Source organism: Nycticebus coucang, chromosome 16 (assembly GCF_027406575.1).
Source record: "Nycticebus coucang isolate mNycCou1 chromosome 16, mNycCou1.pri, whole genome shotgun sequence".
NCBI classification, from domain to species: Eukaryota; Metazoa; Chordata; class Mammalia; order Primates; family Lorisidae; genus Nycticebus; species Nycticebus coucang.
The window spans coordinates 60,822,992-60,846,393 of NC_069795.1; the positions used below are offsets into that span (position 1 = coordinate 60,822,992).

Here is a 23,402-nt window from a genome sequence, read left to right on the forward strand (position 1 = left end):
CATGGAAGATAAAAGAGAGAAACTGAAATACAATGATGTGAAAAACTGGCACTCAACCAAACAAGGCATGAACTTGAGGAAAGCTTTCTGGAGAGGATGATTTTGAAACTGACTATTTCTGGGTGGACCGTGGTTTTGAGGGAAGCAGTAAACAAATGTGGACACGTGAATTTCTGAAAATAGTAAATTATGATTGCAACACTCCTTCCTTGCTGGAATAGGAAGGAGGAAATGTTAGCTACTATGTGGTAAAATAACCTAAACAGATGACTTTTTTGGTTTGTTTGTTTTGATACTAACCCAAGGATTCCCGGTTTATTTTATCCTAAAGTTTCTGAGACGTTACTGAAGAATTCTAAGCATTGAAGTGATTTGATTAGACTTTTAGCAATAAAGCCCAATTCATGTGATTATTCAGTAGATACAGTATCAGTCGCATATGAAATACTGGGAGGTATTGAGGATACAATAGCAAACAAAGTAGAAGGCTCTCTGCCCTCACAAAGCTTAGAATTTCATAGGGAGATGGCAGAGAAGGCTAATGAAATAATTCAAATTTGTAATCGGTACTACTGAGGCTTGACTTAGGAGCTTATTATAATTCCAGTGTCTGCCTACTCCTGTCCCATCTAGCCATCACATCTTGCCAAGCTTCAAATACTGAGAATTACCCAGTAACTGCCCCATAGTCTATCCCTCCATGGCCAAAAGCACAGGACTTTGAATTTGACACTTCTGGATCCTCTCTACAAAATCTGGTTCTTAGAGTTTACTCTAGGCTCTTCAGCTTCCATTGCTTGGGCAAGCCTTGCTTAACACACACCCATGTCTCTTCAGTCCCAGGACTAGTGAGGTCCCATCTCTCCTTGACCACCGGGCTTGTCCCTGGCCCTCAAGAAGTCAGAGTTGAAAATGCTAAGAGAAGGCAAAGGGGATGGGGAGAAGAGTATTACTGACAAATATTAAAGAGGTAAAATTGATACGATGTGGCCACGGGTTGGTAACAGGAGCTAAGGAAGAATGAGGGACTGAAGAAGTTTCTGTCCTGGGGAGCTGGATGACTGTATATAAGAGAGTGCCCTTTACTCAATTATAGAATGCAAAAAAGATGGTGGGCTGAGGGGTGCACATGGGGGAAGGTGTTAATGATCTGAACACGTTGGGTCTGCTGTGCCCAACAGATACCACCATGCAGGTATATAGGATGTGATCCCACATTCCCTCTTGTGTTTCCCTCAATCCTCGTCCTTTCTTTCAGCAAGAAAAGGAAGGTTTATTAACTATATACAACTTAGAGGGGTAGCAGCTGCTTCTCGGATATCTAAGATGTTGGGTTTCAAGGCAGCTGCCGGGATCTTTGCTTCTTGGAGTGTTCTAGGTTGAAAAATGATCAGGCACCTTGAAGTAAGACAAGCGTGAAACAAAGTTTATTGAGAAAGAGGAAAGATAGGATTACAGAGTAAGAGCAAGATACAGGCTTATAGACCAAGATATATCGTGGTCCTGCATAGACAGCAAATGGGGCCCTCGTTGTCATGAGAAAGAAAAGGCAAGGAGGCTGCTCCTTCTTTGTTGTACTGAGGATTATGACAGTTAGGATGGAAAACAAGGAACTGCTATTTCCCATAGGATCAAAACATTCAACTATTTACAAAGTCATTGAGAATCTAACATGAAATATCAATGGCCCAAGAGAGGTAAAACTTTTTTTGAGAACTAATTACCAGCGAATTATCCATTAAGGATAATATGCTCCACCAATATGGATTTTTCAAAATCGCCTGTAAAGACTTTCCACTTGGATATTAGCTTTTGCTACGGGAAAACAATAAATCACATCAGCGATTGTTTTGATTATATTGCTCATCGATGTTCAACACACCAGAGAAGTTAGAGAAGTGGGAAGCGATTAGATGACTCCCCCACCCCACCTCAATAACACAGCAGTTGCTGAGAGATCCTCAGACCTTCTCTGGGAGAGGAGACAGAAAGAGCACCGGAAAGTTCTGCCTGCAGGCCTAGGGTAGAAGGAGGAAAACACACTCTTCAAACATACCGTATTTATGTTTGCTTTGTGACTAGTAAATTTATTTCAATGCAATCATGCAGCGCGTAGCAATATTTCCGTCAGTGATGGACGGCACGTACAGTGGTGATCCTGTACAATAATAATGGAGCTGAACAATTCTTATCACTTGGGGATATTGTAGTCATGGCATTGTAGCACTTTACCTTCCTTTTTTTATGTTTAGATACACAAATACTTACCACTCTGCTATAATTGTCTGCAGTACAGTAGCAGGCTGTGCACGCTTGTAGCCTAAGAGCAATAGGCTATACTATCGGCCTAGGTCTATACCACACAGGTGCGTGTAAGTACACACTATGAGGTTTACACAATGATAAAAATCACTTAATGATGCTCAGAACTTACCCCTGTCATTAAGCAACATACAACTATAGATGAAACTTAACAATTGTGCATTGTTGGGTTGCTAGGCCTTTCATAAGACCAACTTTAATATTGACATTGAATGTGCAGCATATCCACATACACATTTTAAACTTCTAGAGTTCTTATGACAGCTTTGTATATAAAATGCTAATACTTTAACGATTAACCTCTGGAGATTAATAGAACTTCTTTTGGTTCCAACTTTAAAAAACACAGCAAGCGAATTTTGATCATCTTCTTTAGGCATATTTATAACTTGTGGAAATTCCTGGTTCTTGAGGATTGCGAGAAATTCAAATGAGTCAAAAAGAACTGCACTAGTCACAACATGACCATCACCATCAGAAGGAAATGCTTCAAATAATCATTTAAACTTATGAAGCACTAACACTAAATCTCTAGTTAGAGCTAAGTGCTATATAATAAACTTTTTATTAGTTTTCTTTTTAATTCTCTTGAGAGAAACCATGAAAGTATACTCATAAAGAGAGCATTAAAAAACGGTCAAGTAAGTATCCCTCAGCCCCTGGGAACAGAGCTAGCTAATTGGAATATTGTCACCGAATTTCTAGTCCAAAAATGACCCAACATACAAACATACTTATTCATACTGCTTTCTTTCTTAAAATTTGTTTTCTGTACTTTAGTGGATGCAAACTTGCTTATTCCTGTGAGAATTTTAGGATCTGTGAGTACAGAGTTATGATAATATCAAAAAGATGATGGTAGTCAGGAGTGGACAGAGAGACTCAGTATCTTAACCGGGGGCCCTATTGACTGGTCAGTTGGGCAGCCTTGATTTGGGGCTCATGTTTTCTTTAATATAGGAGAGAGAATCAGTAGGGCTTTACTGGAATCTTTCTATTTTTATTTTTTAGAGACAAGGTCTACAGGTCTTGCTCTGTCACTCAGGCTGGAGTGCCTTGGCAAAATTACAGCTCATTGCAGCCTTGAATTCTTAGACTCAAACTATCCTCCTCTAGAGGAGCTGTGACTACAGACACAGGCACTTTTATTTTAACAAACAGTATCTCACCATGTTGCCCAGGCTGGTCTCGAACTCCTGGGCTCAAGTAATCCTCTTGCCTTTGCCTCCTGAAGTTCTGGGATTATTGGTGAACAACACTGCGCCTGTCCCCTGACCTTCCTTTTTTCTTTTTGTTTTTTTGTTTTTCTCCATGTTCAAGGTATGAACCAGGCATGGGCACAGACCCAAAGTCAAGCAGTCATAAATAGGGGGTTGCTTTGACTCTGGCTGATATGAGATGGGACCACCAGCCAGCTGCCACTCTACTAGGACAAGAAAACACCACTTATATCAGGGTGGGGAGTGTTTTTCCCCTGTGCTAGGACATTAGTATTATTGCATACTCAGTCACAGATGTCTTTGTTAATTTGAAAAGGAAACATGAATGGTTACTCCATTGGTACAATTAGGCAGACAGTGTGCAGAGGGCAATAGGATGCGTAGACAACAACAACAAAAACAAAAAGGGCCTTGATAACAAAAAGGTTTAGAACCACTAACTCAGGGGAGAAAAACCGGAGCTGCCTTGGTTCTCCATGGAGGAGGAGTTCTTGGTACCTTAGAGGCTGAGCGCATAGGTTTCAAGGTTGAAGGAGGTCCCTTTCACCCTCTGGGGTCTGAATACTACCAGGAGAGGGTTTTCTTCTCCAGCCAGAGGGACCCCCATGCCACAGGATCTCACAAAGGCAGGGGCAGGCCTGGAGGAAGGCTCAGCGTTGGGAGGTGGGGATGGGAATGAGGGATTCCTTGCCTCAGCAACTGCCCAGAGCAGACTCTGTGGAACAGACGCTGCTAAAAGTTTTGCTTCACTCCCATTTTGTCCCCTCTGCCTCCGCCCTCCCCAGTGCCCTGGGCCAGGAGTCTTTCTTTCAGTTTTGTGGCTGGAGCCCATCTTTCTTTTTCATCCTAGCCCTGTATAATCAAGTCCCACTTGCTACTCAGCCACTGGCTCTTCCTGTATTTGTCAGGCTATGAGGAGCCAGTGCAGGTTTAGAGTAAGGAAATGACATAATTAAAATGGTATTAGATGTGAAACCTAAAATTCAAAGCTCCCTCTTTCCTCAAACCTGGCCCTAGCTCCCTAGGTCTTATCACCGACTCCTCCCTCCCCAGCTCAGGCAGGCCTATTACTCACCATTTCCCAAACATTCTTGGCTCTACTTCCTCCTGCACTGCTCTAGCTATTTCTTTTGCCCAGAAGGCCCATGTTTTTTCAACATGAAGTTCACATGTGTTGTGTTCTCATTGGGCACAGACATACCTTAATCCAAACTCATTTGTACCGTTGCTTTTGCAGTATAGATCACGTTGCATTATCACATTACAGTTCTATGCTAGGTAGTAAACTCCTTATATACAGACATATCATAACATCTTATTTTAGCTCTATCTTCCAAACCTCTAGGCATACTGTGTGAAACAGAGTAGGTGCTTAGTAAATTTGCCTTGGTTTTAACATCTCTCATGTTCTGAATGCTGGCCTTTGCTCAGAGTGGTTGGAATCCTCAAGCGTACTGAAGTCTGCACATAGCTGACACACTAATTTTGACATCTATCTGTCCCTGCCCAAGGTGGCTCAATAGTTATATTACATGTGATGTGCAATAAACCTTGCAGATAATATATGATATATAATATTTGTATTATATATACACATTATATGTGTTTTATACACATATTATACGTGTGTGTGTGTGTGTGTGTGTGTAATATGCTGGCATTGTTCCAGGCAAGGGAAAGTTCACTCCCATAAGGCTTTGAGTTGTCACTGACTCTCGAGTACCAGCTACATGCCAGACACCATTCTAGGCATACTAGGAATACAGCATTGGAGAGAACAGAAACACATTTCTGCATCAAACTTACACTCTAATGAGGACAGTCAATATATAATACTAAGGACAAATTTGAAATCAAGGTATGAGATAACTGGAAGGATGGCAAAGGTTGATGAAATGAAAAATAAAGGCCAACAGAGAGAAAAGAAACTGAATTTCCTTCAATATCAAAGAGTACTGCTGTTGGAGTGCTATTTTTTTTCTCTGATAAGCAGAGAAGAGAGTTTTTTCCCACTTTGCAGGCAAAGTAGACCAATTCAGGGTCCTCGAGTGATTAGAAAAGTGAGTCAGATAGGTTAATCTAAGGGGACACACACGGTATCCTTTTCCTGCCTGAGTGCAACACAAGCTCACAGATTGGGGGTAGGGCAGGAAAATAACATTTTTTTTTTTTTATTGTTGGGGATTCATTGAGGGTACAATAAGCCAGGTTACAGAAAGAGGAAAATAACATTTGATGGAGAAATTAACCTCATACTCCAAATGGATTTAGATTTTTCTTATAATTAGAGAACTAATCTTGTAATAGATTAAACATAAAGCAGCACATGTGACAATATCTAAACTTATTGAGGAGACAAAATTGAAGTATTTGCCTTTTTTGTGCCACTTTAATCGTGGTTGATGTTCTGGTGTTAATTTGAATAACTAACATGTTATTTATACTTCATATACTTTAATATACATTAGAGAACACGGAGTAAAATGTAATAAGGCTGTTGAAATACAGACCCATCAATGATGTCTAAAAAAGGAGGAAGAAGCAAAATCTTTTTAACTATTATAGAATAATTTAATAGCAAGCTTGACTCTGAGCTTCCTAGCAACAAGGATACAAAGGGAAACATTGATTTACATAGCTTTCCTTAACAACTGTTGCAAATCCAGTGTGAAAATAGATGAAAGTAGCTTTTCTAAGAAATGGAACTACATTCATGTAGAGTTTATCCAAGTACTGCATTCTTAAAAAACTGTATGATGCAGAACTCAATTTATATAGAAGAGTGTGCAAAGGTTACTTACTGTCAGTAACAACAGTTCTGCAGAAGGGTGAGTGTGGTCGCAAATGACTCTTTTGAGTGTTCTCTTTGTGCTCTCTATCCTTTGTGCAAAGAATTGTACCTGCATTATCACATTATTTTATAAAGTATGCAATATTTCAGAATAAAAGTTTGTTTCTCAATGAGGGTAAATAATACACTCAAATTAGTTGACTAGTAATAAGGCTTAAGTCAGAGTTTAAAACCCAGGTCTGCCTGACTCCAAAATCAGTGATCTTGCCACTGCATCCATGTAAAAACTTCTTGTTTCTTTAAATAGAACTTCAGGACCAACAGTTGTTCCAGGAATTGGGCTAGGATGAGAATGGACTGAGTTAATAGCTGCAAAGATTAGTTAGGCTATTGGAGCAGAGAAAGAAACAGTTACTCAGGTTTAGGACTTAAAAAGTTAGAGTGGTGCCTGTGGCTCAAAGGATTAGGGCTCCAGCCCCATATAATGGAGGTGGCGGGTTCAAACCCAGCCCCAGCCAAAAACTGAAAAAAAAAAAAGTTAGTCAAGTCCAACCAGTCTTTGCTAATAAAAAGGAACAATAACAAAAACAATTCCGAATAGAATAACTCAAAAATAATTCATAATATCAATGTATTTAATACTTCACCTTTCCCCACCAAAGAGAGTAAATGAACAGAAAAGATCGGGTTAGAGGGATTACTTGAAGCCCTGAGTTCAAAACCAGCCTGGGCAACATAGCTAATCCCCCATCTTTACAAAAAATAAAAATTAAAATTAAGTCAGTCATACTAGCCTGAACCTGTAGTCCCAGATATCAGGGAGGTTAAGGTGGGAGGATTGCTTGAGGTTCAGGGTTTGAGGCTACACTGAGCTATGATCATGCCACCTGCACAGATCAGGGACTGCTATCAATCCTAGAGAGGTGAACAGAGAAGGAAGATCTGTATAGTTTACAACATGGTATCTCTAGTGGATGATGGGGAATGGCAGAGAGAGGGATGGATGGATTTAATTTTAAAGAACCTAGGAAATGAAAAAAGTAGAGCTTCCTTCCTTCCCTCCCTCCCTCCCTCCCTCCCTTCCTTCCTTCCTTCCTTCCTTTTCTTTCTTTTTCTTTAAAAATCATCATCATCATTTTAAAATGTCATAATAATAATGACAGTTGTTATATATTGACTGGCTTTTACATATTTTAATATGTTGGAGTCCACATATATCCTTTAATTTAACACTTTTATCTTGAGGGTGGTCTCTACTACCTTCGGGTTGCTATGGCATTTTGAAAGCTGTTGAAATCACACTAACTCATCGGGAGTGAGAAGCTTGTATCTGGGTTCTGATACTTTAAGAAGCCACATTAAATGAAAACATTTTGACCCCTTCCACGTATCAAATCTGGGCATATGGTTCACATAAACATGAATAAAATGACCCCCATGGTCTTCTAGGAGCTTGGATATAGTGAGGGACGGAGATGTCAACAGATAAAACAAGGCAGTTAGGGAGCCTAGTGAGGATTACTCTTTGTCTAGTAATTAGGAATTATCTATTATACAGAAATGTCCCCTGATACCATTCATATTTACAGAAGAGGTGGAGGGTAGCATTTAAGAGCATAAACTCTAGAACCACGTTGCCTGGGCCAAAATTCTGCCTTTGCCAACTTACTAGCTGGGGTACCATTGACTTCTCTATGCCTCATTTTTTCACTTATAAAATGGGAGTAGTAATAGCACATATTTCATAGGGTTGCTAAAATAATTAATACTGTCACTTATTTGGAAGAATGCCTGAAGCATATAGTGATTGTTACTCTCAACAAATATTGGCCATTTTATTGTTTTAGACATGAATATTGGTACCTAATTATGGCCATTCTAGATATGTTGCATTTTGTATACATGCTCCTCGGACATTATTAGGAAAGATTAACTGTCTCTGAGATGTCTATATAGTCAAGTTGCTCCAGGCAAGGAAAAGTCTGCCGCCATAATGCTTTGCAATCATTTCTGACTGAATCTACATTCTGATGAGGACAGACAAAAGACACAATACAAAACTGTATTTTATAATATGATAGAAAGTGGTGATTCTGCCCATAAGAACTAAAGTTTACCAGTAGGGAAAATGCATTTCAACCCTTAAGGAGGGTGGTCAGGGGAGAGCTGGGCAACACGGTGGCACTGCAGTGGTGTCTGAGGGAAGTGAGGGAGCAAGCCGTGCAGATGCTTGGGACAAGGGGATTCCAGGCAAAGAGGACAGGGGACACAAAGGCTCTGACAGGGAAGCATGCTTGTCCAGGAACCTCGTCTAAGCATATTGAGACCTTAGCAGTGGGGTAAAGCCAGTAATGTAAGAAAAGCAGGAGATGAGGTCAGAGACCAATAGCTCATATATTTATTGTCCTTCTGGGCCACTATATGGACTTCGGGCTTTTGCTCTAACTGAGATTGGGACCACTACAGGATTTTGAGCAGAGAAGTGATATGAGCTGCTTACATGTTTAAAAGGGATCACTCTGGTGCCGCATTAAGAAGATCCTTCACAGGGGCAAAAGAAGAAGTAAGGCAAGGGTAATAAAACTCAAGACATCATGGGATTAGATCTAGGTAGTAAGTAACAGAAGTGGTTAAGTAGATGAATTCCATAATTTATTTTGAAAACAGAGCTGAAAGGATTTCCTGATGGATAAGATTTGAAATGGAGAGATACAGAAAATTTAGGATTACACTAACGTTTTAACCTTGATACAGGGAAGACTTCAGTTGGGAAATGGTGGTTGGGGGAATTTCAGCATTTTAGTGTTGAAAATGTGTGAAAAGCTCGGCAGGGATGCAAGTGGGCAGTTGCTAGGTAGCATGGAGTTCAGGAAAGAAGTTGAGGCTGGAGGTAAGATTTGGGAGTCGCCAGCACATAGCTGGTATTTAATCCCATGAGACAGGATGAGATCACCAAGACGGCGAGTGCAGATAGAGAAGACAGAAGGACTGGAGTGGGAACTCTGGCCACTCCAATGTTCAGAGGCTGGGAGGAAAGAAGGAAACAGCAAAGGAGACTTAGAAGGAGCAACCAGAGGCCTAAGAGGAAAACTATGAAAATGTTGTGTTATGGAAGTCAAATTAAAGTGTTTCTAGGAGGAGAAGGCAACAAACTGATAATAGCTGCTGATAATTCAAGTAAGTTGAGAACAATCTTTCAATTTCATAGTTTGATCTCAGTAAGAACAGTTCTAGGGGCAAGGGAGAAACCAAGCCTGGTGCAAGTAAATGGGAAGAGAGGAGAGAGAGTTTGTCTTAATAAATCCTTCTCTTAACAAAGGAGTTTTGCTGTAGCTGGGCAGATAAAAGGGCAAGTGGCTGGAGGGGGAAGTAGGGGAAGAGAGGTTTTTGCTTTTTAAGATAAGAGAAATAACATGATTTTATGTTGATGAGGATGGCCCAATAAGAGGGAGAAATTGATGATGATGATATGGGGGAGAAAAGAGAGTTGCTGGAGCACTTAACTGTTGGATTGATCAGTGTATGTTTCTGTGGATCAAAAACCTAAGACAGAAAACAACTACTTCTATAAAACCCAAAGTGTTCTGTAGATGAGCCTCTCTCTTCCTGAATTTAGAAGTCAGCACACCTATAATCCTAGCAGTTGAGGGACCGAGGCAGGAGGATTGCTTGAGGTAGGTACAGAGTTTGAGATGGATCTGACCAAGAGCAAGACCCTTACAAAAAATAGAAAAATTAGCCAGGTATGATGACAGGCCCCTGTAGTTCCAGCTACTTGGGAGGCTGAGGCTGGAGGATCACTTGATCCCAGGAGTTTGAGATTGCAGTGAGTGAGGTGTGATGATGCAACTGCATTCTAGTCTGGATGATACAGAGAGCCCCTGTCTCCAAAAAATAAAAATTAAAATTAAACGTTAGACTTTTACTTGCCCACATGAAAAGTGGGTTAAATAAGCTATTTGATAAGTGACTACTAAGTTCTAGTCATGGTGCCAGGTACCTTGCATATATCATCCAGAAGTTTATTAACTGCTGTGCAGCACTGGTACCCTTACAACCACACCACAGAAGAAAAAATTGTCGCTGGGAGCTAAAACAACTTGCTTAAAGCCTCAGTAAGTTAAATAGTTTGCACTTCTCCGTGCTAGTCCTTGCTGTGGTGAGGTCCTCGAGGGCCGATGTCCTTCATCGGTGTAACCCCACTGCCTTGCCCAGACCTTGGCAGAGGTTCACGTTCCCACGTGCCGAGATGGACTTCGGGCCACGCTGAGTCATTTCTTCGCCTTCTAAGAAGGCGTCGGCTGGAGTTCGTTCACATCCTTACATCAGCATTGTTCTCGCAGGTTACAGCAGCTCAGAAAAATAAGTTGGAAAATATAAAACTTTTCAAGAGAGAGGGCAATAGGAAATCCGAATAAATGAGTTTAAAACCGTCCTGACCCCAGCCCTTTGCTGAGGGCGTTCTCCAAGGATTATAAAAACTGGTTCTTGTGACGCATCAGGTAAACTTGCCCAGGGGCGACCTGTCAGGAGGAGGTGCGCTCACTTGTAGTTTCCAGTAGAAACTTTGTTGTCCCATAGAGGAAATCATCACCCGAGGACGTATATCCTCCCGCCCTTCTTCCAGTTCATAAAAAAAGCCTGCCACAGAAGTCTCTACGGCTTTGCTGTGAATGCGGCTTTGAGAAGCTGGCGCCGGTGATGGGGCGAAGAGGCCCCTGCAGCAACAATAAAATGCCCAACTACAAATTGCCCGGGAGCCGGGTGGGTCACTAACTTCATAGCTCTAACTCCCTCTGCCCGCTGCGCTGGTTAAGGAGAGGATCCGGGGTGCAGGACCCAGCTGCGCGGAGCCCACCACCGTGGCTCGAGGGGGACTGCACGGTGTGGCGTGGATAACCGAGGGCGCCTTTCCTCTCCCGCTGCCAGGACGGGGCAGCGCCGAGGTCCAGGTGAGGACCTGGCGGCCGTCGGCCAGGAGGAGGGGGCGGTGCTGCCCCGATCGCCCGCATAGATCCTGGGGGGGCGCCGCGTCCCCCTCCGCAGAGTTGGTTGCCGCCGGTTGCGCAGCCGAGGGTTGGGGGCGGAGAGGAGGCAGCGGCTGCCCCGGCGGAGGAGGGGCGCGTTGACTGCTCTTGGGAGTGCGGAGTGGCCGGCGGGCTCTGGGCTGCGGCTGCTGCCCGCGGCGGGGCCGGGGCCCGAGCAGGAGGGAGGGAGAAAGCGCGGGCGGGGACCAGGGCCAGGCAGAGGCCGTCCAGGCCAGCGGGGAGCGGAGACTCGGAGGAAAGATGCAACGGTGAGTGGGCGCCGGGGGCGCAGTTTCTTTGCTTCTCTCGCAGGGTATAAGGACAAAAGCCTGGGCTGGGGTCGGTGGTGCCCAGGCTGTGCAACCTTAGGGGGCCCCGAGTTCCGTTGCGCGTGACTGTGGAGGGCTGGTTAGATCTCCGGTTGAGGAGGTCCTGGACAGGGCGTGTTTGAGTACGGGCGATGCTTCTAGGCAGACTGTAGGAAATAGACAGGATTGGGGGAAATTGGGGGCAACTTTTACCAACAACTCTGGAATGCGTAGAGAGAGGTATCGACATCCTCAGGATGGATCCTTGGGAAAGATAAAGTTGGGGCGGCGGTTCAGAGGAGATCCTCTTTGCCCCCAATATCTGGCTAACTGGACTTGTAGTTCCACTTTGTTTCAAGAGCGAAGCTCCCGAGTTCGAATTCCTCAGTGCCTCCGATTGCTGTTTGGCCTCGGACCCCCTAAAAGTTTTTGATATGGCTGTCTCCCCACTAGAGATAGTAGCTAGAAACCTTGGGACGAGTTTTGACCCTTTGTCTCTCCGGCGCCCTGCACTAAATAGACGCAGCTCAAACGCTGCACTTCATAACTCAGCCCTAGCAGTCATCACTTATTAAAGCCCAAGGACCCGGCTAACTCCCGCCACCACCAGGAAATTAAAAGGCTGACAGGCTGTCCCTCCCAGGCTTGGGGTTTCCTGTTTGAAAGAGCTTGGGAAGTGGAACCTGCTTCCCGTAGTTCCTCATTTACCTTTCTGGTGTAGATGAGAGGAGGGCGCCCGCAGCCTTTTATGTTGGTAGACTAGCCCGGGGCTGGAAATCCTCCGGGCTGACCCTGCCCTCTTCCCTAGAAGTCCCCTGCAGTTCTGGAGTAGCTCTCGAGTTGTAGAATGCACAGCTAGTCACAGGCGCAGCTGGAGTTGAGGCGTACACATATGGAGTCCTTTTAGTATAAACATTTGTCAGCCACATTTCCCTTCTTTATATGAATGTGTAAGTTACAGATGTAGATTTTCAAGTATTGGATGTGTACTTTGAGCTTTCTAATTTGGTTTAACTCAGGCGTTTGAGCTGTATCTCTGGGATTCTAAGATTATGGTTTAGCTGGGAGAGAGCTAAATGAGTTTCACAATTTCAGAAGATAAACTTTTGCCCTGCAAGCACTTGAATTCTTGGTTCTTGGTAGGATAGCAACAGGGTAGTCGGATTCAAGGTAAATCAATCTTTATAGTTGCCCACTATTTTAACAGAGTGGTATATGCATTGTGCCATTGCCCTCCAATGTGTAAATATTTGTTTGAATACAGAGCTAAGGTTCTTTGAAAAGTAACAGTTGTGTCTATTCATGATTCCCTTTTCATATCCTTGACTTATTTTTAAGAGGGTTTTTTTTTTTTACCTTATACATTTAACGTGGAAATTCAAACATTATATGTACTTAAGAAACTCTGTAAAGTCTCCAAACCTTTTATAACTGGCGATTCCTCTAATAGCAAGAAGGAGTTGACTTTGTGCTCTTAGTTGACTAGTATAGCCTTCACCTCCTGAGACCCAGAGGTTTGCAAATCCCAGCTTCTCTCGCAAATGGAAAAATGAGATGTTTGGTTAAGAGCAGTCATCATTTCAGGCAATTTGCAGGCCTCCGTCTGTTTCATGCAGCTGGCAGCTGCTAGCTGCTATTCTTTTTGGTGCTGTGATTTTCTGGGGATTGGGGGGATGTATCCTGGATCCCTGTTTGAAGTGGGGGAGGAAAACATGCTTGGGAAATTGGGCTAAGAGTTGCTTACTCCTATCTTAAAGAACCCTGACCAAAGCCAGAACTCCAGTAATCTTTCCAGAAACATTTTATTTATTTTGGGGTGTGTGTGGGTGAGAGAGAGAGAAAATGAAAAAAGCCAAAGGGAAACCAACCTCTGCTTTTTGCTATTTTCTTCAAAGCTCTATTTTGAGGTCTATAAACAAGGGTTGATAATAGAATACAATGCAGAAGTGACTATGAAAATGTGATTTCTTTTAAATACTTTTTATTAAAGAGTAGTTGAGGTTATGGCTTTACATGTTAAGGATGACTTCAATAGACGGTGGTTTTGTATGTCTTCCCACTGGAATACCTGTGCTTTATAAGTCTGTTCAGTCTCGGTGCAGTTTAATTGATAATTGTGAAAACATCACCTATTTGACACAAAAAACATCTTCTAAGTGAGGTGCTTTATTTTAAAGCCCTGATATGCATTAAATGAGCAATTATTCTCAATAGGAGGAAGGACATCATCCACTAGGGATATTGTATTTTTGGTAGTCAAGACTGGGCTTAGAGAGTACTGCTGGCACCCAGTGGGTAGAGTCTGCCTTCAGTGCTGTTAAACATTCTACAGTGCACAGGACCCTCAAACAGTTACCCAAACCCTGCACTACAGTATTATTTCAGGGGCATATGTTAACAAGATTGGGGATCTTAATCTAATCTGGGTCCTCAAGAAACTTTAACTGTGTTCTTGCTCAACACAGATACCTTGTCATAGAAGCCTTTTTGTCTGCAGCAGATTCTTTTGCCCTTGGCATAAAGAGTCTTAATATACCACAGAGGCCAAGGAACTTGGGATCATTGACAGTGGACTTAAAAAATCACAGGATTTTGGAGCACAGGGGAGCCTCAGAGATCACTAAATTTATCCCTTTCATTTTATAGATGTAAAAACCGAAATGCCCAGGGATTAGAGACTGGTGAGGTCTCAGGTGACTCAGGGGCAGACATAGTTCTAAGTACAACCCAGGATTAATGAATTAAAATACAGATGTTCAGGCAAATAGGAATTTAAAAAGTCCCAAAACAAAACGCTAGAACTACCCTTTGTGGGAGTTTAGAAACACCATTCCCTGTGAAAAAATAAATAAATGCTCTGATAGGGGAGGGGTGGCATTAGCCATGGTGACCGTGGAGTACACGGCTGGGTGCCTTAGCACCAAGAGAGGGATAATTCCCTTGTGTAACCTGTGACACTCTACTGATGCCCACACCATCCTTTCCATGACAAAGTGGACAACAGATGGTTCCCCAGACGTAGCAGATGCTGCTTTTGAATGCAGGTACAAAACAGAACCAGTTGATGACTTCTGTCCCTCCCTGCTTCATCAGTTAAGAGAGTAGAGTCCATGAATGGGTAGGGTTGTCTCGGACAGGGGGAGAATGAGAGAGGCTTCCAGAGTATGGAAGAAAATAAGACATCTGGCACATAAAGAAATGAGCTTATACAGTGAAAATTATAGCAGAAATTTATAAGCTAGAGTGAATGTCTGAGATAAATTCAGTTGCATAGAGGGAGGAGTAGGAATATGAAGACAATCAAGCTTGACTACTCTTTAAGCAGGTAAGACGAAATAATTCTGGGCTAAAAGGAACCTTAGAAATCCTCTTACCTGAATCCGTTGGCCCCAACCCTTGCACTGAGGCAAGACAGTGGTAGAACCTGAAAGCTAAATCTCCTGAGTCCTGTCCCATTGCACTTTCTTGAGCACTCCACAGTCTCCACCATTCCGTCTGTGTTATCTAATGGGAAAGAAAATGATGGTGATATAAAGCTATTGTTAATTTCCCAGGAGAGCTTTAAAAGCATGGTATTTTTGAGTGGTTCTGTTTATATTTTAGAAAGGAGTTATCTCAGTGAGTTTTTGATTATCAGGAAAGTTGTGCACATATGGCCATATCTCTTACAAATGCATGTAATCTCAAATTTACATTACTATAGTTAACCATTAGGCCCATGATTATGGATTCTAGCTCCTTGTGCCAACTGGTCCTGTCAATGCTAGTTATTTTATCTAATCCTGGTGTCTGGGAGGTTCTGGCAATATAGGAAGGTTTTCAGTATGCCTTTCCTGGAAGAGGTAAGAGCTCTGCATAGTGCTGAGGTAGTTTCTTATCATTTTGACAGCTAGCCAGTGGGTATGCTTGAAAGCCAAGTAGAGAATTGTATATTTAGAAATGACAAAAAACTGATAGCTTTTTAAAGCAGTCTGCCCCCTGCAGGTGCTCATCTGGCCATTCTTGCTACTTTTCTTTTTTCAGATGATGGGAGAGGACACATAATTATTAAATAAATAAAAAAAAATACCTGTTGACTTGAAATATTTATTGGGAATTCATTAATGTGGCTTTCCTTTTGAAAGGGATGAATAAATGAAACCAAAAAGGGTAGCTCAGATATTCAAATCCCTTCAAAATAAATATGTAGTAAAGTAGAACTTGGTCTCTGTATCATCTGGGAATTTAAATCTTCCATGGGATAATTTGTACACGATTGTTTTCATGATATTAAGAGATTTTTCTTAGACATTGTTGAAAACAAGATTTGTGTTGTATCAGCTTAAAAGGCAAGATTGTTATCTGTAGCAGCTAGTGGTTGATAAGAGAAAGCCAAGTGTAGAAATCATTTTATTGAGGTGCAAGAAACCTTTGTATTTACTATACAAAGAAAACGGATGAATAAGATATAAAGTAACAGGATAAGTTATATTGAGAAGTTTTTGAGAGGCTTTTTACAAGAGATATTTGTTTATTGCATATTGATCAATTTCATTAGATGAATTGCTTTTCCTTGCTTTACAAATTAAGAGCAAGAAAAAATGTGTTGCCAGTATTTAGTATTGGTCCATTAAGCCAGATCAGCCTTTCCACAGACCTGCTGCTACCTGTGGAGTTCAGTGGAAGTTGATGTCAAATTATCTTCTTAGATATGCTTTGTTCATACATTGCATGTGACTCCCCTAGACTGCAGTATTCTTATGAATTAACCTATGAAATAGCAAAAAAGCTAAAGGTTAGAAGAATTTTCCAGGATTTGTTTCTTGACCACTGTGCTGCTAAACCAAGGGCAGGTAAAAGCAGAGGAAACACAGCTCCTGCATTCCTTAGACCAGTGCACACCCAGTCTGAATAGTGTTTCGCAGCCAAGAGATAATTCGGAGGGGACTGGGAAGTGATGTTTGGCTGCCACACTGCTTACATCATTGCAGAAGTAGGTTTTCAAAAAAATATTTTAAGGTTTATTAAGGAAATTGCAAGCCATGGGAATGCAGACAAAATCTTATTCATCATGCTGAATCAAATACTGATACTATGTTGCATTAACATAACACTGTCCGGGCTTTTTTCCCAGCATGTTATGCAGAAACAATTTACCATGTCTTTGGAATGTCATGGGCAGTAACAGTGCTGGTGAAATCTTTTCCCAATTAGGTAGCTGTCACCTTATCACTAAAATGTTTCTGTTCTGTGGTTTTTTCCATTTCCTGCATTGTATAATGGGCAGTCCTATTATTTAATCAGTATTTGTGGGCATCCAGAAAGTCAGAGCAGAAAGGACATCTAATTTATTTCCCCTCTCCATTTTTACGGGAAAACTTGTGCTAAACAAGGTGAAGACAGGCAAAGTGACTTGCTCCAGAACTCACTTCTGTTAGGTAGTTGGCAGAACCAGGATGAGGACTGGTCTCCTGACTCATGTCCCTGGCAGCCTGCCCAGGGTTCTTTGTACTAGATTGGCCATTACAATAAAAATAACATCCCAATGTAACCATTTCCTTTATTAGGTCTTTTGGTCAGCGTTATAAAAACAGCATTGATTAAAATTAAATTAAACTTAGTCAGTTGTTTATTGATGTTACTGGTTCAAGTTCTTTTCCCTCTCCTTTCAAGCAATATGTGGTCAGAATGTGGTAGTAAAGAAGACAAAAGTTGTCTTATAACACCCACTTTATATCATCAACTTTTAAGTAATGAAGAAATGATATTATCATCATTATTATTTTAAAAACCCACCCACCCATCCACACAATGTTTGAGTTAAAAATTATGACTAAGGAAGACAACTTGTGCTTGTGTTATTTCTCCCGAACCTACTTGTGCTCTGAGTATTGCTAGTTCATAAGTATTGGGTAAGAGAATGAGGATTGTAGAAAGTATTTGGGTCTGGGGAATGTTACTTTGGGAAAATCATATTACTCTTGTGGGAGTATATTTCTATCAGTAGTGTAGAATGGACAGAATAGTGAAAAGACCAGAGTGTTTTGCTCCCATGGACCCTGTTCAACTTCCAATTCAAGTTCTCCATAGAGGTGGTTTCAGGGTCAAGAGCAAGCATCCTTATCTCCCTGTGATCCTGGGGTTAATATTTTTCTTGCTCAAAATTAGCTTTACATTCAAAAGATCAAAGGGTATTTTCTCTTGGAATATTCCTCTGCTTCAGAAGAGGATCCAAAATACCGTGCACATTAGGTCATCACAACCTCCAAGTTAGTTATTCTGTGTCTCTCCACTTCTCTGGCTTTGTTTTCAGTGGGGTGATGCATCATAGAGGAGGACCCTTCTGGGTTAACAGGGAACTTGGTCAGAATCACCTAAACCCGGGAGTACATTGTACCAATGGTCAGGAATATGAAATATTGGGCTTATTTGGAAAAAATGTAGAAATTCATATTTTACACTAAAACCATTTTAGGATTCTATGAAGAACACTTAAAATACAAATCTCTAACTACATTCAGAGAAGCAGTAACAATTTAAAAATGGACAAAGTATGTCAATCTCTTTCTCTGCATACAAGTGTAAGGAGTGCGTGCGTGTGTGTGTGTGTGTGTGTGTGTGTGTATTTTAACATTTTTTTGAGGCTGAAATTCTTTAGGATATGGAGGGTTTGGCAGCTTTTTTTTTTTTTTTTTTAAAGAGATAGAGTCTCACTCTGTCACCCTGCACCCAGTACAGTGACTTGATCATAGCTCCCTGCACCGTCTAACTCCGCCTATGAGATCCTCCTATGCCCAAGAGATCCTCCTGCTCAGTCTCCTAAGTAGCTGGGACTACAGGCATATGCTGCCATGGCTTCAAATTTTTTTCCTATTTTATTTTTCTTTTTCAGAGACTAGGTCTAGCTATGTTGACCTGCCTCAAGTGAACGTCCTGCCTCAGCTTTCCAAATTGCTGGGATTACAGGTATAAGCCACCAAGTTCAGTTTGTCAGTTTTTGTGAATACTTTTATATCTCAACTAATTAAAGAAATGGTTTTTATTTCTTTAGAAACAACAGGTACCCCCACCTAGCATTCTTACATGTATGCTGAATATAATGGCCTGCTTACTTACACTCTTGACAGTGCATTTGTTTTCAGATTTCTCTCAGGTACTTAAAGTATTATTAGCTTTGAGACAACTTAATTCAGTATGATAGAAAGTTGGTATTTCATACTTTAAAAAAAATCAGCTAGGAACCCCTGATATGATTCCATTTTTCTTTGTATATGAGTCACTATAATTTTTAAATGAGTATAGATGTTTTTATTTATTTTTACATGCAGAATGCATACTTTTTCTTCAAGAATGTCTTATGGTGAATTTTAAATGCACATAAAATTTAAAACATACACCAAAAGAATAATACAGTGAAGGCCCATTAACACCCAGGTCAGTAGTTATATACATATGCTAATTTTATTTCATCTGTAGACCACATTGGTCGCAGCCCCTAGTGGCCCTGGACTCGATTGCCTGCTACAGAAAGGAATCAGGCATGACACAGATTAGAAGTACAAGCTTGCTGGGTGGTGCCTGTGGCTCAGTCGGTAAGGTACCGGCCCCATATACCGAGGGTGGCAGGTTCAAACCCGGCCCTGGCCCCGGCCAAACTGCAACCAAAAAATAGCCGGGCGTTGTGGTGGGCGCCTGTAGTCCCAGCTACTCGGGAGGCTGAGGCAAGAGAATTGCTTAAGCCTAGGAGTTGGAGATTTCTGTGAGCTGTGTGAGGCCACGGCACTCTACCGAGGGCCATAAAGTGAGACTCTGTCTCTCCAACAAAAAAAAAAAAAAAAAAAGAAGTACAAGCTTGCAGGAGGCGGGCTAACATTGCTTGCAGGATAGCCCAGAGCAACCTCTGCAGTAATCTTTTATTGAGACAGCATAAGACAGGTGAGGGGAGTATTAGATAATGATCACCATGGGCTGGGCTCTTTCTCAGCAAGGAGCACCTGCGGACGAATCGCCCTAGGGTCTGTCCCCCAGCTGCAAATCATCTTGTTCAGAGGTCGTCTGGCTCTTGCAGTCCTCTACACACATTTCCCTCGAAAATATAGATCATTATAAAGCATACTCCAAATACCATAGTATTTCATCCATAAATAATTTACAATATATCTCTAGAGGTTAGGATTTTTAAAAAATATAACTATATCGTTATTACACCTTACAAAACCCAGCAGTATCATCTATTTTCCAGTCAGGGATAAATTGTCTCATATATTTAAAAAAAATCATTCAGAATAGGATCCCAAACCATGTCCACGAGTTGCACTTAATTGGTATGTCTCTTGAATCTCTTTAATCTAGAATAATTCCCTTTTCCTCTTGGTTTTATTCCCCCTTGTTGAAGATACTGGTATGTCCTTTTTTTCTGTAAACTTTGCCATGTTTTAGAATTAAGTAATTCTAAAACTGTGGTGTTTTTAAACCTGTTTTTCTACTGGGCACGGTGGTTCCTGCCTGTAATCCTAACACTCTTGGAGGCTGAGGCAGGTGGATCACTTGAGCTCATTCTTGCTCAACCTGTCTCTAAAATATCCAGGCGTTGTGGTGGGCACCTTTAGTCCCAGCTACTGGGGAGGCTGAGGCAAGAGTATTGCTTGAGTCCAAGAGTTTGAAGTTGCTATGAGCAACCCCAGAGTGACTAAGACTCTGTCTCAACAACAAAACAAACAAAAAAACACCTATTTTTCTGCCCCTTGCATTTCTGTAATCAGACAGCAGACTTTTAATTTGAACTGTGTTGAACTTAATTTATCATTATACATCAATCAAAACTTACTGAATTAATATTGCCTCTTCTTGAAATATTGCAATAACTGCTTTAATAATAGCATAAATGAAAATGTGTGTCCGATGAACAAAAGTCACATCTTAGTGATTTGGGTAAAAGTCATGAATTTTGCAACTTTTATTACCCAAACTTTTTCTAAGCTGTCTCTGCTTTCTTTCCTCCCTTCCAGCACTCCCCACTGGCTGAAGAGCTATTACAGGAAACACACCTCCAAATTCCTTGGGTAGTCTGAGACTATTTTAAAGTTTCTATAAGTTGGTTGTATTGAAGAGACTAGCACAAAAATTTTTTAAATTTATTATAATTGATAATTTGCCATCTTCACTGAGAGTCTTCTGAGATCCTTTAGAATTCTAATATAAATGAATCTCAATGATTTAAAAGCAGTGTCTGATCACAGGAGATTGAGATCCTCATTTGCAGTATGTTATTGCTTTTAATTGTGATTACTTTTAGGAACCGTTAGAAGCCATCTGGAGTTGCTTTTTTAACAGAGCTTAGACTTCCATATATATATAGCTAGGGATGATAGAAGCCTGAGGTTAGACTCCATTGTTGTGACAAGAAGAAGCTGCAACTCCTTTTGACTTTCTGTCCCCACTTCTCCCATCTGCATTCAATGTTCTCATTTCCCAGATCACTCTCCACCCGCTCAGGGCTCCTTTCTTCTCTGGTGGCATCATTTGAATCTTTTGTTCTTTCCTTAATAATCTTCTTTACTTCTTCGGGATACTTTCAGAATATCTCAAAAAAATACTATGATAAAGTAAAAATTCAAAAGAGAAAACAAAAGAAAACCAAGAAGGAAACTGTGTAATCAGTGTCCTAGCAGATCACATCCACATTCAAGTTCTCAGTGGCCCTGACTTTTCTTACCAGCCCTGCTGTGTGTCATGCTCCACACCCAGTGAATTCTGAGAACATTTCTTATTTCTGGCTCTTGAAGAGCCCCCTCTGGAAGTCACAAAAACTTCTGTGTATTTTAGGCTGCTGTGGGCATGTGGACAGTGTGTGTGTGTGTGTGTGTGTGTGTATGTGTGTGTCTACACACGTTAGGATTTATAGCCATTATAATAGGCTCAATCTACAAGAATAAAATGGGCCTCTTTATTCTGCCATTAAAATACATTTCTTCCCCTGGAACCAATTTTTTTGGATATTTTTAAGAGATGAAACATCCTCCTTAGAGATTATCAACCTATCTACTTATATCGAGAGGGCAATAATTATTTCGTTCAAACAAGCAGATCTTTGGATGACAGAGAACATGGTGCAAGAAAGAGGAGTTGGAATCCATCTGCTGCTATGTTTATTTGCAAAAAGAACAATACGAGTACTGTGTCTACTAACAAACAAAGGCTTTTCCTCCCTGCACTGGGATATGAAATCTTGAGTGTGGAGAAAGAATTTAAAGGGAGGGAGATTAGGAAGTGGGATAAGTGAGTGGGAGAAGAGGAAGTTCTATGGAAATAACTGTTGGGACATTGGGAAGGGGTTAGGGATGTTTGTAAAAACTGTGGGGGGGATATTGGGAGGAGAGAGGATGGGGTGGGTATTTGCAGGGATGGGGATGTTTGCAGATGGGTGTGGGGTAGGTGGAGAGGTGAGGCTTGTTTGCAGAGATGGTGGAGGCTGAGGAAGATTTAGGGATGAAAGGAAATGTTTGTGAAGTAGGAGGATCTGTTTGCAGAGGGGCAGCTGAGAAGACTAAGAGATTAATCAAGGATGGTGTTTGAAGGACAGGACTGGGGAAATAGGCTGCTTTTGGATTTGCGAAATGAGAATATTGCTAGAAAAGGAAGTGGCTGTTCCTGAAGCTTCTAATTAACCCCCTGTTCCCCATGTTTTGATGTTGGTTGGGATTAGTGGAGAAAGAGGGACGTTTTCGTGTCCATTGTTCTCCATGGGGAGAACAATGCGGTTCAAATAGATTTCATCTATTTGGGGTTCAAATAGATTTCTCAGTGTTTCTTTTTTAGTTCTCTAAAAGTGTCCCCTCAGGCCCCATCTGCTCCCATTGGTCACCACAGAGCCACCCCCACAGAATTCCTGTAAAGAATGGCTCTGCTTCTGAGGGACTGCTCTAAGCTGCTGTCTGAATTCAATTACATTTCCTGAGCACATGCTTTATTCATAACATTGTCGTATTGTAAACATCAGTGCTGAAGGAGATGGGCCAGTGGACCACCAGTGTGCTGAGAGAGCTTTGAACACCAGGCGTCAACCCCTCTCTGCCACAAAATGTGCACCAGGAGTCAGCATCTCTGCTTCAAGAACCCTTGCAGAGCCTGGGGGTAGATTTAAACATTATTCCAGAGTGGAAATTTGGACCTACACTATGATTTTTGAAATTATCTTTCCTGGATTTTCTTCCGTAAAATCTAAATCCCTTCCATTTTCCCAGGAATATTAGATGATTCCTACTTTTCTATCACTTGCTCTTGCAGTCCCCCTTTGGTTAATTCCTGTTATATCAGGTGGGGCTAACCAGTATCAATGCAAAATGACAAGCAACATATGAGTACCCCGTGCTACCCAATTGCGCCACTGGAGCTGAAAAATATTCTTCTTAGTAAAGTATGTCAGGAATGGAAAAAAAAATATCCAATGTACTCAGTACTACTGTGAAACCAATTTATAATCACTCACACTTGCATATGAAAAATGAAACACAACTATAGCCAGGATGAAGGAGGGAGGGGGATGGAAAAAGGAGGGGGGTGGGTCGATGGAGGGTTAGTAGGGGGACCACACCTATGGAGCACATTGCAAGTACAAGTTGGATCTATCAGGTGTAGAACACAAATGTCTTAACGCTGTAATTGGGTAAATGAGGTGAAAGCTGTGTTGATTAGTAGGATGTAAGTACTCCAATTTGTTCAAATAATAAACACATCGAATCCCATAATGGCATAA

The 23,402-nt window shown here is 41.5% G+C and overlaps 1 protein-coding gene and 1 non-coding gene across 22 annotated transcripts in view; one reads left to right on the plus strand and one right to left on the minus strand.

Annotated features, from left to right (window-relative positions):
* Nucleotides 1-23,402, plus strand: part of PHLDB2 (pleckstrin homology like domain family B member 2) — a 234,988-nt gene that overhangs the window by 118,054 nt on the left and 93,532 nt on the right. For 2 of the 21 annotated variants that reach the window (XM_053565845.1, XM_053565847.1), the window contains exon 1: nt 11,500-11,629. The exons of 18 other annotated variants lie outside the window; for them this stretch is intronic. The gene's annotated coding sequence lies outside the window, so the exon portion shown is untranslated. Of the gene's footprint in view, nt 1-10,992; nt 11,286-11,499; nt 11,630-23,402 lie in introns of those variants that run through there. One more of the 21 variants, XM_053565846.1, reaches the window with a different exon arrangement.
* On the minus strand, nt 3,630-3,762 carry LOC128568289 (small nucleolar RNA SNORA48). The gene has a single exon (XR_008375099.1). It is a non-coding gene; the product is annotated as a small nucleolar RNA SNORA48 (small nucleolar RNA).